Here is a 13792-nt window from a genome sequence, read left to right as displayed (position 1 = left end):
CAAGAATGGTGCTAATCTGTCACCATTGTGTAAACCTATTGCAATGCGTGATCAGACATCAGTACTGAATGCAGAAATGTCCTTGCTGTCATATTTAATATTAATGAGGCCAACAGAAGCTTTCTCACAAAATACACGAACCTCAATGAACTAATTCCCCTCAATACGAGCCTGGTGTCAGAAAAAAAAGAAAAAAAAGTCTGTTGCCACAAATCCTAATTAAACAACTGATATGGATGGACTGATACCTGTGAATGTGAAGCTGAAGTTATTCATGACAGCTTGAATATTATCTAGGATCAATGCTCTCACCCAAATTCACTGACGGCTTATCTCTCAAAGTGTATCAGTTTCATAATCCATGTTCTTATTTTTGAGCCCGTTTTGTCCCACATCTAAAATATTCTTTGGCCCCATAGTCAAAACAAAAGTTCTGCTCCACTGACTTTAACTGCTGTTGGGGGAATTCTTGTCTCTACTGCCCAGAAGACAATCATTTAGATTGGATCTCCCACCATTTCAAAGATTCAAGGGTTCATTTATTATCAAAGTAAGTATGCAGTATACAACTCTGAGGTTCATCTTCTCTAGATAGCCATGAAACATAGAAAACCACAGGAGTCGTACAAAGATAAATGTCACCTCCTCCCCCACACAAATAAAAACACATCTCACAAATGGCAACCTGATCATCGTCTCCGCATGAAAAAAGATCATGCAAATGGCAACAAGCATATCAACCCTCTCCCATACAGAAAAAGAAATAATGCAAATGGATAAAACATCAAACCCCACAATTCCTCCCCCTGCACAAAAAATTTAAAAAATCACACCAAACAGCGAGGAGAAAGAACAGGCGAGAACTATAAAAAATACATAAAACTGCAGGAGCCAAATTTGAACTACAGTCTACAGTCCAATCCACTTATAAAATCCATACATTTTTCAAACCATTGGTTTGAAAGAACCGAAATGTACAGGTTATTCATATGAGCAGAATACTATCCCGTCAGTATACGGTACTTAATTCTCTATGTGCTCTCACACTCATTTTCAGTTCTTGCACTTTGAAACTATTCTGAAATCATCACAGGAAGAAGCTATTTTATCGATTATTTGACCTTGTAGAAGTGTTTTGACCATATGGAAGCCATATAAAATCATGAGGGGCATAATTAGGTAGAATGCACAGTCTTTTTTCCAGGAAAATGGATTCAAGAACTAGAGGGTATCTTTTTAATGTGAGAAGGGAAAGATTTAGAAGGGACTTGACGGGCAACCTCTTCATACAGAGGGTGGTGAGTGTCCAGTGGAAGTGGTTGAGGCTGCTACAATAAAAACTTTTGAAAGATGCTTGGACTGCTTCACGGATAGGAAATGGATACAGGCCAAATGTGGGTTACAGGGACCAACTGGGAAAAAAGTTTGTGCAACATTAAGATAGATGAAGAATGCAAGGAAAATAATTTTAATATTATATACACCACTGATAATGAAACAAAAAAAAAGCATCCAGGACCCTTGCCCAGAGATCAGGGGAGATAAATGTTGAATACATAGATATTCTGAAAATATAATTGTGCAGTATAGTTTCAGTGTGTTTTGTTTTGGGGGTGTTTCAACGGATAGGTTCTGGCTAGAACATCTGAATGATCATATCAAGTCTAATCCAAGGTACTAACTATGCAAGACTTAATAACTGAATGGACATACAGCGTAGTCATTCCTACGGAAATGGCATCTAAAAATAAACAGGAATATTGATTCAAACAACAGGTGTTTAAATACAATAATCAGATCAACGGATGGTGAAATGGTGGGAACTTTGCATGAAGGTGCATGACTCTCATTTTCACATTTATGTTCAGCAAGACTTCAAGTACTAGAGTTTAACATCAGTGGACCCGTAGTCATTTTTTTTTATAAAACACTGATCATAGACTCATTTATCTGATCAGGCCACACCCAATCTCAATATATGCTTTCTTAAGGCAGCAAACTTTGCATGGGTCCTCCTCAGGTTAGTTAGTTAAAACTTGCAAAATTTGCATCTACAAGGATGCAATGGTAGAGCAGACTCAAAGGGCTGAATGGCTTAATTTTTCCTCCTTTGTCTTATGGTCTTGCATCTTATGAAGTTTGGTTGATACATCTATGTGAACAGAATTAGTGAGGATCTTGTATGCGAACAACTCATCTAAAGCTTGAGGGATAAGAAATGGAAAATGCTCTCATCTTTGCAGATATGGACACCGAGTCTCTGCATGCAAGGCTTGATAGAACACAGTGAACCAGGAGAGGCAATTACAGTAAAAAAAAGTCCTTATGTAGCATTGAGATAGATGAGGAATATGAAGAAAAGACTGTGAATACGCTATACAACACCAATGTTAACCAAAATAAATAAGCAGGTCAGTTCAAGACCTTGATATTAATATTGACACAACTGCAGATTAGTCCATTCTGGGAATAGACACTTATAACATGTTTACCCAGGTGCTATTTGCAAGAAAAAATTTAAATTTAAGTATATTATTTTGTGGTGACCATGAAGTTAAGGATGAGTGGAATCTGTGTTTTATAAAGGATCAAAAATGAAACTTCCATTTATAGTAAATGCTTATATTAATGAACAGGGAAGGGATTATATATTAATGAACAGGGAAGGGATTATATATTAATGAACAGGGAAGGGATTAGTTGATAGACCTGAAGCTGGATTCGACAAATGTATTTGAAATAAGTGTTGGGAGTGAATGTTTTCAGGAACTTTCTAATGTTCTAATGTTCTAATGTCTTCCAAGTAAATGGCAGGAGTCAAGCTGCAAGGAGAAATGGTTCAGTCTGAACAATAGAGTCCTAGTATATTAGAAAAATACAGCACAGAATCAGACACTTAGACCCATCTAGTCCATGCTGAACCATTTAATCTGCCTACTTCCGGTGACCTGCACCGGGACCATAGCTCTCCATGCCTCTACCATTGATGTACCTCTCCAAACTTCTCCTAAGTGTTGGAATTGGGCTCACATACACTACATGTGCTGGCAGCACATTCCACACTCTCACCACCCTCTGAGTGAAGAAGTTTTCCCTCATGTTCGTATTAAACTTTTTATCTTTCATCCTTAATCTTAGCCAGAGAGTAGTCGATCTATGGAATTCTTTAGCACAGGCAGCTGTGGAGGCCAAGTCTTTGTGTATACTTACACAAAGGTTGTTAGGTTCTTGGTAGGTCAGGGCATGAAGGAATATGGGGAAAAGGCAGAATATTGGGCCTGAGGGGAAAATTGGATCAACTATGTTGAAATGGTGGAGCAGACTCGATGAGCCAAATGGCCTAATTCTGCTCCTATATCTTATGGTCTGTATCCTTTATCCCTAATTGTAGTTCCACCCAAACTCAGTGGAAAAAGCCTGCTTGCATTTACTCTGTCTATAACGCTCATAATTTCATATACCTCTATCAAGTCTCCTCACAATTTTCTATGTTCCAAGGAATAATGTCTGAATCCATTCAATCTTTCCATATTACTCAAGTCCTCCAGATCTGTCCATAGCCCTGTAAATTTTCTCTGTACCCTTTCAAATTTATTTACATCTTTCTTGTAGGTAGGTGACCAAGCTGCACACAATATACCAAATTGGAATCTGCTGGCTGGTTCCACATGCAGAGTTGTAATACTGGGGAGATAATGGAGGCATACAGGATTAACAAAAGGCCAGAGGAAGTTGGCAATAGATTTCATAAAGCCCATTTTGGTTAATTATTCCCAGCATATGATACCCAGAAATAAAGTAAAGAGGACAACCTGATTGCTGATGTTTCTTTCCAAAGGGCAAAAAAAGGACACAATTGATCAAAAAGAATTTGTGAAATTATTTATCAGAACAGGATGGGGCAATATTATTGAGTCCAGAGTTGGGAAAAACTTCAATAACTTGTGGGGAATTCATGAGTTTAATGGAAGAGTCACTCACACAGTTGAGAGAATGAGCAATCTAGTTTCTCAGTTAGATCAGAAAACTTCAATTATGCCTTGAGGTTGTTGCATCTTTTATGATTGTTCATGTGACTCACTGTTGTCTTGGGTTGCCGCAATCATTACAGAAAGTACTGGGGTGAAATAATATTAAATCATTGGAAAGAGATGTCATAGGATTGGAAGGTGTAGAGTTTCTATGGGTTGAGTTAAGAAATAGCAAGGGTAAAAGAACCCTAATGGCAGTTGAATATAGGCCTCCAAACAGCAGTAGGATGTGGATTACAAATTACAGCAGGAGATAGAAATGGTGTGTCAGAAAGGCAATGTCATAATAATCGTTGGGGATTTTAACATGAAAGTGAATTGGGAAAACCAGATCAGTATTGGACCTCAAGAATTTGTAGAATGTCTAAGGGATGGCTTTTTAGAATAGCTTGTTGTTGAGTCCCACTAGGGGATCATCTGTGCTGGATTGGGTGTTATGCAATGATCCGAAGGTGATAAGTGAGCTTAAAGTTAAAGAATCCTTAGGGAATAGTGATCACAATATGATCGAGTTTACATTGAAATTTGAGAGGGAAAAATAAAATCGAATATGTCGGTATTTCAGTGGAATAAGGGAAATTACAATGGCATGAGAGGGGAACTGGCCAGAGTTAATTGGAAAGGGACATTTGCAGGAAGGACAGCAGAGCAGCAATGGCTGGAGTTTCTGTGAAAAATGAGGGAAGTGCAAGACAGATATATTCCAAATAAGAAGAAATTTTCAAAGGGAAGAAGGACACTACTGTGACTGACAAATGAAGTCAGATCCAGAGTAAAAGCAAAAGAGAGGGCATACAAGGAAGCCAGAGCTAGTGGGAAGATAGAGGATTGGGGAGCTTTTTAAAACTTGCAGGAGGAAACTAAGGAAGTCATTCGGAAGGAAAAGATGAATTATGAGAGGAAGCAGGCGACAGATATCAAAGAAGATACTGAAAGTTTTTTTTAAGTATACGAAGGGTAAAAGAGAGTCAAGGGTAGATATAGGACCAATACAAAATGATGCTGGAGATATTGTAATGAGAGATGCAGAGATGGCAGAGGAACTGAATGTGTATTTTGCATCAGTCTTCACAGTGGAAGATGACTGCAGTATACCGGACATTCAAGAGTGTCAGGGAAGTGAAATATGTGCAGTGAAAATTACGACTGAAAAGGTGCTCAGGAAGCTTAATAGCCTAAGAGTGGATATATCTCCTGGACCTGATGGAATGCACCCTTGGGTTCTGAAGGAAGTAGCTGGAGAGATTGCGGAGGCATTAACGATGATCTTTCAAGAATCGATAGATTCTGGCATTGTACCGGATGACCGGAAAATTGCAAATGTTACTCCACAATTTAAGAAGGGTGGGAGGCTGCAGAAAAGAAACTATAGACCTGACATCAGTGGTTGGGCGTTGTTGGAGTCGATTATTACAGGTGAGATTACGGAGCACCTGGAGACAAGATAGGCCAAAGCCAGCACGGTTTCCTGAAAGGAAAATCCTGCCTGACAAACCTACTACAATTCTTTGAGGAAATGACAAGCAGGGTAGACAAAGGAAATGCAGTAGACGTGGTATACTTGGATTTTCAAAAGGCCTTTGACAAGGTGCTGCACATGAGGCTGCTTAGCAAGATAAGAGCCCATGGAATTACAGGGGAATTACCAGCGTGGGTGGAGCATTGGCTGATCAGCAGAAAACAGAGAGTGGGAATAAAGGGATCCTATTCTGGCTGGCTGCCGGTTACCAGTGGAGTTCCACAGGGGTCGGTGTTGGGACCTCTGCTTTTTACAATGTGTGTGAATGATTTGGGCTATCGTATTAATGGATTTGTGGCTAAATTTGCCGATGATACAAAGATAGGTGAAGGAGCGGGTAGTGTTGAGGGACTAGCCGGATTGCAGGGAAACAGAGAGAGTTTAGGGGAATGGGCGAAGAAGTGGCAAATGAAATACAATGTTGGAAAGTGTATGGTCATGCACTTTGGTGGAAGAAATAAATGGGCAGACTATTATTCAGATAGGGAGGGAATTCAAAATGTAGAGATGCAAAGGAACTTGGGAGTCCTTGTACAAGATACCCTAAAGGTTAACCTCCAGGTTGAGTCGGTTGTGAAGAAGGCGGATGCAATGTTGGCATTCATTTCTAGAGGTATATGATATAAGAGCAGGGATGTGATATTGAGGCTCTATAGGGCATTCGTGAGATCACACTTGGAGTATTGTGTGAAGTTTTGTGCTCCTTATTTTAGAAAGGATGTACTGACATTGGAGAGGGTTCAGAGAATATTCACGAGAATGTTTCCAGGAATGAAAGGGTTACCGTATGAAGAACGTCTGGCAGCTCTTCAGCTGTATTCTCTGGAGATCAGGAGATTGAGGGGAGATCTCATTGAAACACTCTGACTGTTAAAAGGCTTGAACAGGTTAGATATGGCAAAGTAATTTCCCATGGTAGGGGATTCTAGGACAAGAGGGCACGACTTCAGGACCAAAGGACATTCTTTTAGAACTGAGATCTGGAGAAATTACTTTAGTCAGAGGGTGGTAAATCTGTGGAACTGTTGCCACGAGCGGCTGTGGAAGACAAGTCATTGGATGTATTTAAGGCAGAGATAGATAGGTTCTTGATTAGCCAGGGCATCAAAGGATATGGGGAGAAGGCAGCGGAATGGGGATGACTGGAAGAATTGGATCAGCCCATGACTGAATGGCGGAGCAGACTTGCTAGGCTGAATAGCCTACTTCTGCTTCTATATCTTATGGTCTTATGGCACGATAGTGTAGTGGTTAGCATGAAAGGAAAATCATGTCTGACGAATCTCATAGAATTTTTTGAGGATGTAACTAGTAGAGTGGATAGGGGAGAACCAGTGGATGTGGTATATTTGGATTTTCAAAAGGCTTTTGACAAGGTCCCACACAGGAGATTAGTGTGCAAACTTAAAGCACACGGTATTGGGGGTAAGGTATTGATGTGGATAGAGAATTGGTTGGCAGACAGGAAGCAAAGAGTGGGAATAAACGGGACCTTTTCAGAATGGCGGGCAGTGACTAGTGGGGTACCGCAAGGCTCAGTGCTAGGACCCCAGTTATTTACAATATATATTAATGACTTAGATGAGGGAATTAAATGCAGCATTTCCAAGTTTGCGGATGACACAAAGCTGGGCGGCAGTGTTAGCTGTGAGGAGGATGCTAAGGGGATGCAGGATGACTTGGATAGGTTAGGTGAGTGGGAAAATTCATGGCAGATGCAATTTAATGTGGATAAATGTGAGGTTATCCACTTTGGTGGCAAAAATAGGAAAGCAGATTATTATCTGAATGGTTGCCGATTAGGAAAAGGGGAGGTGCAACGAGACCTGGGTGTCATTATACACCAGTCATTGAAAGTGGGCATGCAGGTACAGCAGGTGGTGAAAAAGGCAAATGGTATGCTGGCATTCATAGCAAGAGGATTCGAGTACAGGAGCAGGGAAGTACTACTGCAGTTGTACAAGGCCTTGGTGAGACCACACCTGGAGTATTGTGTGCAGTTTTGGTCCCCTAATCTGAGGAAAGACATCCTTGTCATAGAGGGAGTACAAAGAAGGTTCACCAGATTGATTCCTGGGATGGCAGGACTTTCATATGATGAAAGACTAGATCGACTAGGCTTATACTCTCTGGAATTTAGAAGATTGAAGGGGGATCTTACTGAAACGTATAAAATCCTAAAGGGATTGGACAGGCTAGATGCAGGAAGATTGTTCCCAATGTTGGGGTAGTCCAGAACGAGGGGGTCACAGTTTGAGGATAAAGGGGAAGCCTTTTAGGACCGAGATTAGGAAAAACTTCTTCACACAGAGAGTGGTGAATCTGTGGAATTCTCTGCCACAGGAAACAGTTGAGGCCAGTTCATTTGCTATATTTAAGAGAGAGTTAGATATGGCCCTTGTGGCTAAAGGAATTGGGGGTATGGAGAGTAGGCTGGTACAGGGTTCTGAGTTGGATGATCAGCCATGATCATACTGAATGGCGGTGCAGGCTCGAAGGGCCGAATGGCCCACTCCTGCACCTATTTTCTATGTTTCTATGTTTCTATAACACTATTACAGCACCAGCAAAGCAGGTTCAATTCCCGCCACTGCCTGTTAGGAGTTTGTACATTTTCCTGCAGACCACATGAGCTTCCTCCAGTTTCTCTGGTTTCCTCCCACGTTCCAAAAATATGGGTTAGTAGATCATTTGGTCACATGAGTGTAGATGGGCAGCATGAGCTCATTGGGCTGGAAGGGCCTTTTTCCATGTTGTATCCTTAAAAAAAATTAGATAAAGTTCTCAAGAGGTATTCTAGGAGGAATTCCTGACTAAAGAGGATATATCTTATTTTGGGCCTCTTGCGTTTCATGTGTACTTGCATGTTCATAGACATTGTTGGATCTTTGAACCCACAGCAAACATTTCATCCATACTTTATTAGGCACATCTGTACACCTGCTCTTTAATACAAATATCTAATCAGCCAATCATGTGACAGCAACTCCATGCATAAAAGCATGGTCAAGAGGTTCTGTTATTGTTCAGACCAAACATCAGAATGGGGAAGAAATTTGATCTAAGTGACTTTGACTATGGAATGATTATTGGTGCCAGAAGGGATGGTTTGTGTATCTCAGAAATTGTTGACCTCCTGGGATTTTCATGCACAACTGTCTTGAGAGTTTACAGAAAATTATGTGAAAAACAACAAAAGGACAGCCAGTGAGAGACAGTTCTGTGGACAAAAACACCTTGTTAATGAGCGAGTTCAGAGGGGTATGGTTAAACTAGTTTAAGTTGACAGGAAGGCAACAGTAATTCAAATAAGCACACATTACAACAGTGGTGTGCAGAAGAGCGTTTCTGAATGCACAACATGTCGAACCTTGAAGTAGGTGGGCTACAGCAGAAAAGACGATACCAGGTTCACTCCATACAAATTAAAGTGGCCACTGAGTGCATAGCCCATCATTATGGGTGAGTGAGCAACAGTCTTGGCACTCACATTGCTGTTGCAAGCAGAATCTAGACTTTCTCCTACAGACTTTTTCTGAATAATTTTATTCAATATTATACACTGCTTAAATTCACAAGAAATAATCTCTGTCTGTGTTGAATCACATAATGAAATAACACCAATTTGCAACACTCTCCAAATGACTTAAAAAGGCTTAAGGAAGGACAAGTTCAATTAGCTCTCAGTGTGAAATTTTAAAGTATTTGGCAATAGTGTAGTGAGAGGAGAGAGCATTTTCTCATTAAGCTGAAGGCTAAAATGCACCAAGGCTAAAAGGACAAAGAGAAAAGATCAAATAGAAAATTCAACAAGGAGCTTAAAGTATTGACTGGCTTGGGCTTTGAGACACGTGGAATGCAGAATGGAGGAATAATCCTGGGGAAAGCAGGCTGCAAAACCCCTTACTTGTTTTGATTTAGACACCATGAATCAAAATCTAAGATACTGTTAATAATAGAGCACATCAGGAATCATATGTACAAAATATAGAAACTTACGTTACAAAAAGGTCCATTTGGTTCATTACATCTACGCCAATACATGGGATCATAAGAAACTGCAGAGATTGAAGACCCAACCAGCTCCATCATGTGTACAAGCCTCCCCACCGAGGATACCTTCAAAAGATGGTGCTGAAGAAGGCAGCATCCATCATGAATTGTGGGCATTCTTTGTTGGCACCTAAATGTGGATGCTTATGTGAGAATGCTGTTCTTCGACTACAGTTCATCATTCAACACCAAAATTCCATCCAGGCTCAACAAAAAGCTCGGTGACTTTGGCCTTCACCCTGCCTTGTGCAGCTGGATCCTGGACTCCCTGTCAGATCGCTGGCAGGAGACCTCTGCCCCTCTGATCCTCAACACAAGTGCCCCTCAGGGCTGTATCCTAAGCCCCCTCCTTTACTTTCTGTATACCCATGACTGTGTTGCCACCCACAGCTCCAATCTGCTAATTAGATTTGTTGACAATACTACACTGATTGGCCTAAATTCAAATAATCATGAGGCATCTTTCAGAGGAAGAGTTATCACCCTGTATCACACAGTAGTGTCAAGAAAACAACCTCTCCCTCAATATTACAAAAACCAAGAAGCTGGTTGTGGATTACAGGAGAAATGGAGACAGGCTAACCCCTATTCACATCAATGGATCTGGGCTTGAGAGGGTGAACAGCTTTAAGTTCCTTGACATACACATCACCAAGGATCTCATGTGGTCTGTACATACCGGCTGTATGGTGAAAAAACCACAACAGCGCTTCTTTCACCTTAGATGGTTCAAGTTTGGCATGAATCCCCAAATCCTGAGGACTTTCTACAGGGTCACAATTGAGAGCATCCTGAGTGGTTGCATCACGGCCTGGTATGGGAACTATTCTTCCCTCAATCACAGGTCTGCAGAGAGTGGTGCGGACAGCCTAGCACATCTGTAGATGTGAACTTCCCACTATTCAGGACATTTACAGAGGCAAGTGTGTAAAAAGTGCCCAAAGGATCTTTGGGGACCCGAGTCACCCGATCCACAAACTGTTCCAGCTGCTACCATCCAGAAAATGGTTCTGCAGCATAAAAGCCAGGACCCAGACTGCTTCTTCCACCAGGCCATCAGATTGATTAATTCACGCTGATACAATTGTATTTCTCTGTTATATTGTTATATCGACTGTCTTGTTGGACATACTCTAATTACAAATTACTATAAATTTCACATTGTACGTGTAACATAAATATTTTTACTCCTCATATATATGAAGAAGGTAAGTAATAAAGTCAATTCAATTCAATGTGGGCTTTCCACTGCAGATCCCTTGATATGTTGGTTATTAACGCAAATGTTGCATTTCGCTCTATGTTTCAATGTACATGTGATAAATAAATCTGAGTCTGACATTCATTCTGAAGGACCCTTGCTATCCAGGCCATGCCCTATTCTCAGTATTACCATCGGGAGGAGGTACAGGAGTCTGAAGATATACACTCAACACTTTAAGAACAGTTTCTTACTCTCAGTCCTTAGATTTCTGAACCATCCACGTACTCATGGACGTGAACTCGCAGTACTTCTTTTTCACGACTCATTCATTTTTCATGCTGTAGTTTATTTTCACTTGTTATGCACAGTACTGCTACCACAGAGCAAGTAGTGTTATGACTTGAGTCAGTGACAATAAACCTGATTTGATTTTGATACCAGCCAAATTTGGACCATCTTAATTTGCTGTTCCAGGTTTTGGATTATATTCTGGTGCTCGTTCTGGTACGCTTTGAATGTGTTGAAGGTTTCAGGTTCTATCAAGTATTCTGGCAGTTAGTTCTGCCTCACCATTTCTGGTTGAGAGAAATCATTTTTATATCAAGAACCCTTTGGCCAACAAACTTACATTACGATTTCCTCCCACAGTCAAATGATGTAGCGGATAGGCCAACTGGTCATTATAAATTGTTCTGTGATTAGGTTAGTGTTAATCAGAGTTGCGGATTTTCTGGGGCAATTTTGCTTGAAGGGCCTGTTCTGAGTTGTATCGCTAAATAAATTAATTAATAAAGTGACCCGTACAAAAAGGATGGGTTGCACTTGAATCCGAGGGGGACCAATATCCTGGCAGGGAGCTTTGCTAAGGCTATTGGGGAGAATTTAAACTAGGATTGTTGGGGGGTGGGAACTGAACTGAAGAGACAGAGGACGAGACAGTTGGGTCACAAATAGAGAAAGCTTGGAGACAGTGCAAGAGGGAGGATAGGCAGGTGATGGAGAAGGAACGCTCTCAGACCGATGGTTTGAGATGTGTTCATTTTAACGCAAGGAATACTATGAACAAAGTGGATGAGCTTAGAGCGTGGATCAATACTTGGAGCTATGATGTTGTGGCCATTACAGAGACTTGGATAGTTCAGGGACAGGAATGGTTACTTCGTGTGCCAGGTTTTAGATGTTTCAGGAAGGACAGGGAGGGAGGCAAAAGAGGTGGGGGCGTGGCACTGCTGATCAGAGACAGTGTCACGGCTGCAGAAAAGGTGGAAGTCATGAAGGGATTGTCAACAGAGTTGAAGTTTCGGGCCGAGACCCTTGGGTGGAAATTAGGAACAGGAAGGGGTCAATAACTCCTCTGGGTGTATTTTTATAGACCACCCAATAGTAACAGGGACATCGAGGAGCAGATAGGGAGACAGATTTTGGAAAGGTGTAATAATAACAGGGTTGTCATGGCAGGAGATTTCAATTTCCAAATATCAATTGGCCTGTTCCTAGAGTGAGAGGTTTCTATGGGGTGGAGTTTGTTAGGTGTGTTCAGGAAGGTTTCTTGACACAATTTATAGATAAGCCCACAAGAGGAGAGGCTGTACTTGATCTGGTATTGGGAAATGAACCTGGTCAGATGTCAGATATGTGAGTGGGAGAGCATTTTGGAGATAGTGATCACAATCCTATCTCCTTTACCATAGCATGAAGAATTCTGCAGATGCTGGAAACTCAAGCAACACACATCAAAGTTGGTGGTGAATGCAGCAGGCCAGGCAGCATCTCTAGGAAGAGGTACAGTTGAAGTTTCGGGCCGAGACACTTCGTCAGGACGAAGGGTCCTGACGAAGGATCTCGGCCCGAAAAGTCGACTGTACCTCTTCCTATAGATGCTGCCTGGCCTGCTGTGTTCACCAGCAACTTTTATGTGTGTTGCTCATTTACCATAGCATTCGAGAGGGATAGGAACAGACCAGTTAGGAAAGCGTTTAATTGTAGTAAGGGGAAATATGAGGCGATCAGGCAAGAACTTGGAAGCATAAATTGGGAACAGTTGTTCTCAGGAAAATGTATGGAAGAAATGTGGCAAATGTTCACCGGATACTTGCGTGGAGTTCTGCATCGGTATGTTCCAATGAGATAGGGAAAGGATGGTAGGGTACAGGAACCGTGGTGTATAAAGACTATAGTAAATCTAGTCAAGAAGAACAGGAGAGCTTATGAAAGGTTCAAAAACTAGGTAATGATAGAGATCTAGAAGGTTATAAAGCTAGCAGGAAGGAGCTTAAGAAGGAAATTAGGAGAGTCAGAAGGAAATGAGAAGAGCCAGAAGGGGCCATGAGAAGGCCTTGGCGGACAGGATTAAGGAAAACCCCAAGGCATTCTACAAGTAGGTGAAGAGCAAGTGGCTAAGACATGAGAGAATAGGACCAATCAAGTGTGACAGTGGAAAAGTGTGTATGGAACCGGAGGAGATAGCAGAGGTACTTAATGAGTACTTTGCTTCAGTATTCACTATGGAAAAGGATCTTGGCAATTATAGGGATGACTTACAGCAGACTGAAAAGCTTGAGCATGTAGATATTAAGAAAGAGGATGTGTTGGAGCTTTTGGAAAGCATCAAGTTCAATAGGTCACCAGGAAAGGACTGGATATACCCCAGGCTGCTGTGGGAGGTGAGAGAGGAGATTGCTGAGCCTCTGGCAGTGACCTTTGCATCATCAATGTGGATGGGAGAGGTTCCGGAGGATTGAAGGGTTGCGGATGTTGTTCCCTTATTCAAGAAAGGGAGTAGAGATATCCCAGGAAATTATGGACCAGTGAGTCTTACTTCAGTTGTTGGTAAGTTGATAGAGAAGATCCTGAGAGACAGGATTTATGAGCATTTGGAGAGGCATAATATGATTAGGAATAGTTATCATGGCTTTGTCCATGGCAGGTCGTTCTTTACGAGCCTGTTTGAATTTTTTGAGGATATGACCAAACACATTGATGAAG

This window comes from Mobula birostris, chromosome 7, assembly GCF_030028105.1.
Source record: "Mobula birostris isolate sMobBir1 chromosome 7, sMobBir1.hap1, whole genome shotgun sequence".
In the NCBI taxonomy this organism is placed as follows: Eukaryota; Metazoa; Chordata; class Chondrichthyes; order Myliobatiformes; family Myliobatidae; genus Mobula; species Mobula birostris.
Note: the sequence above shows the minus strand (reverse complement) of the source record.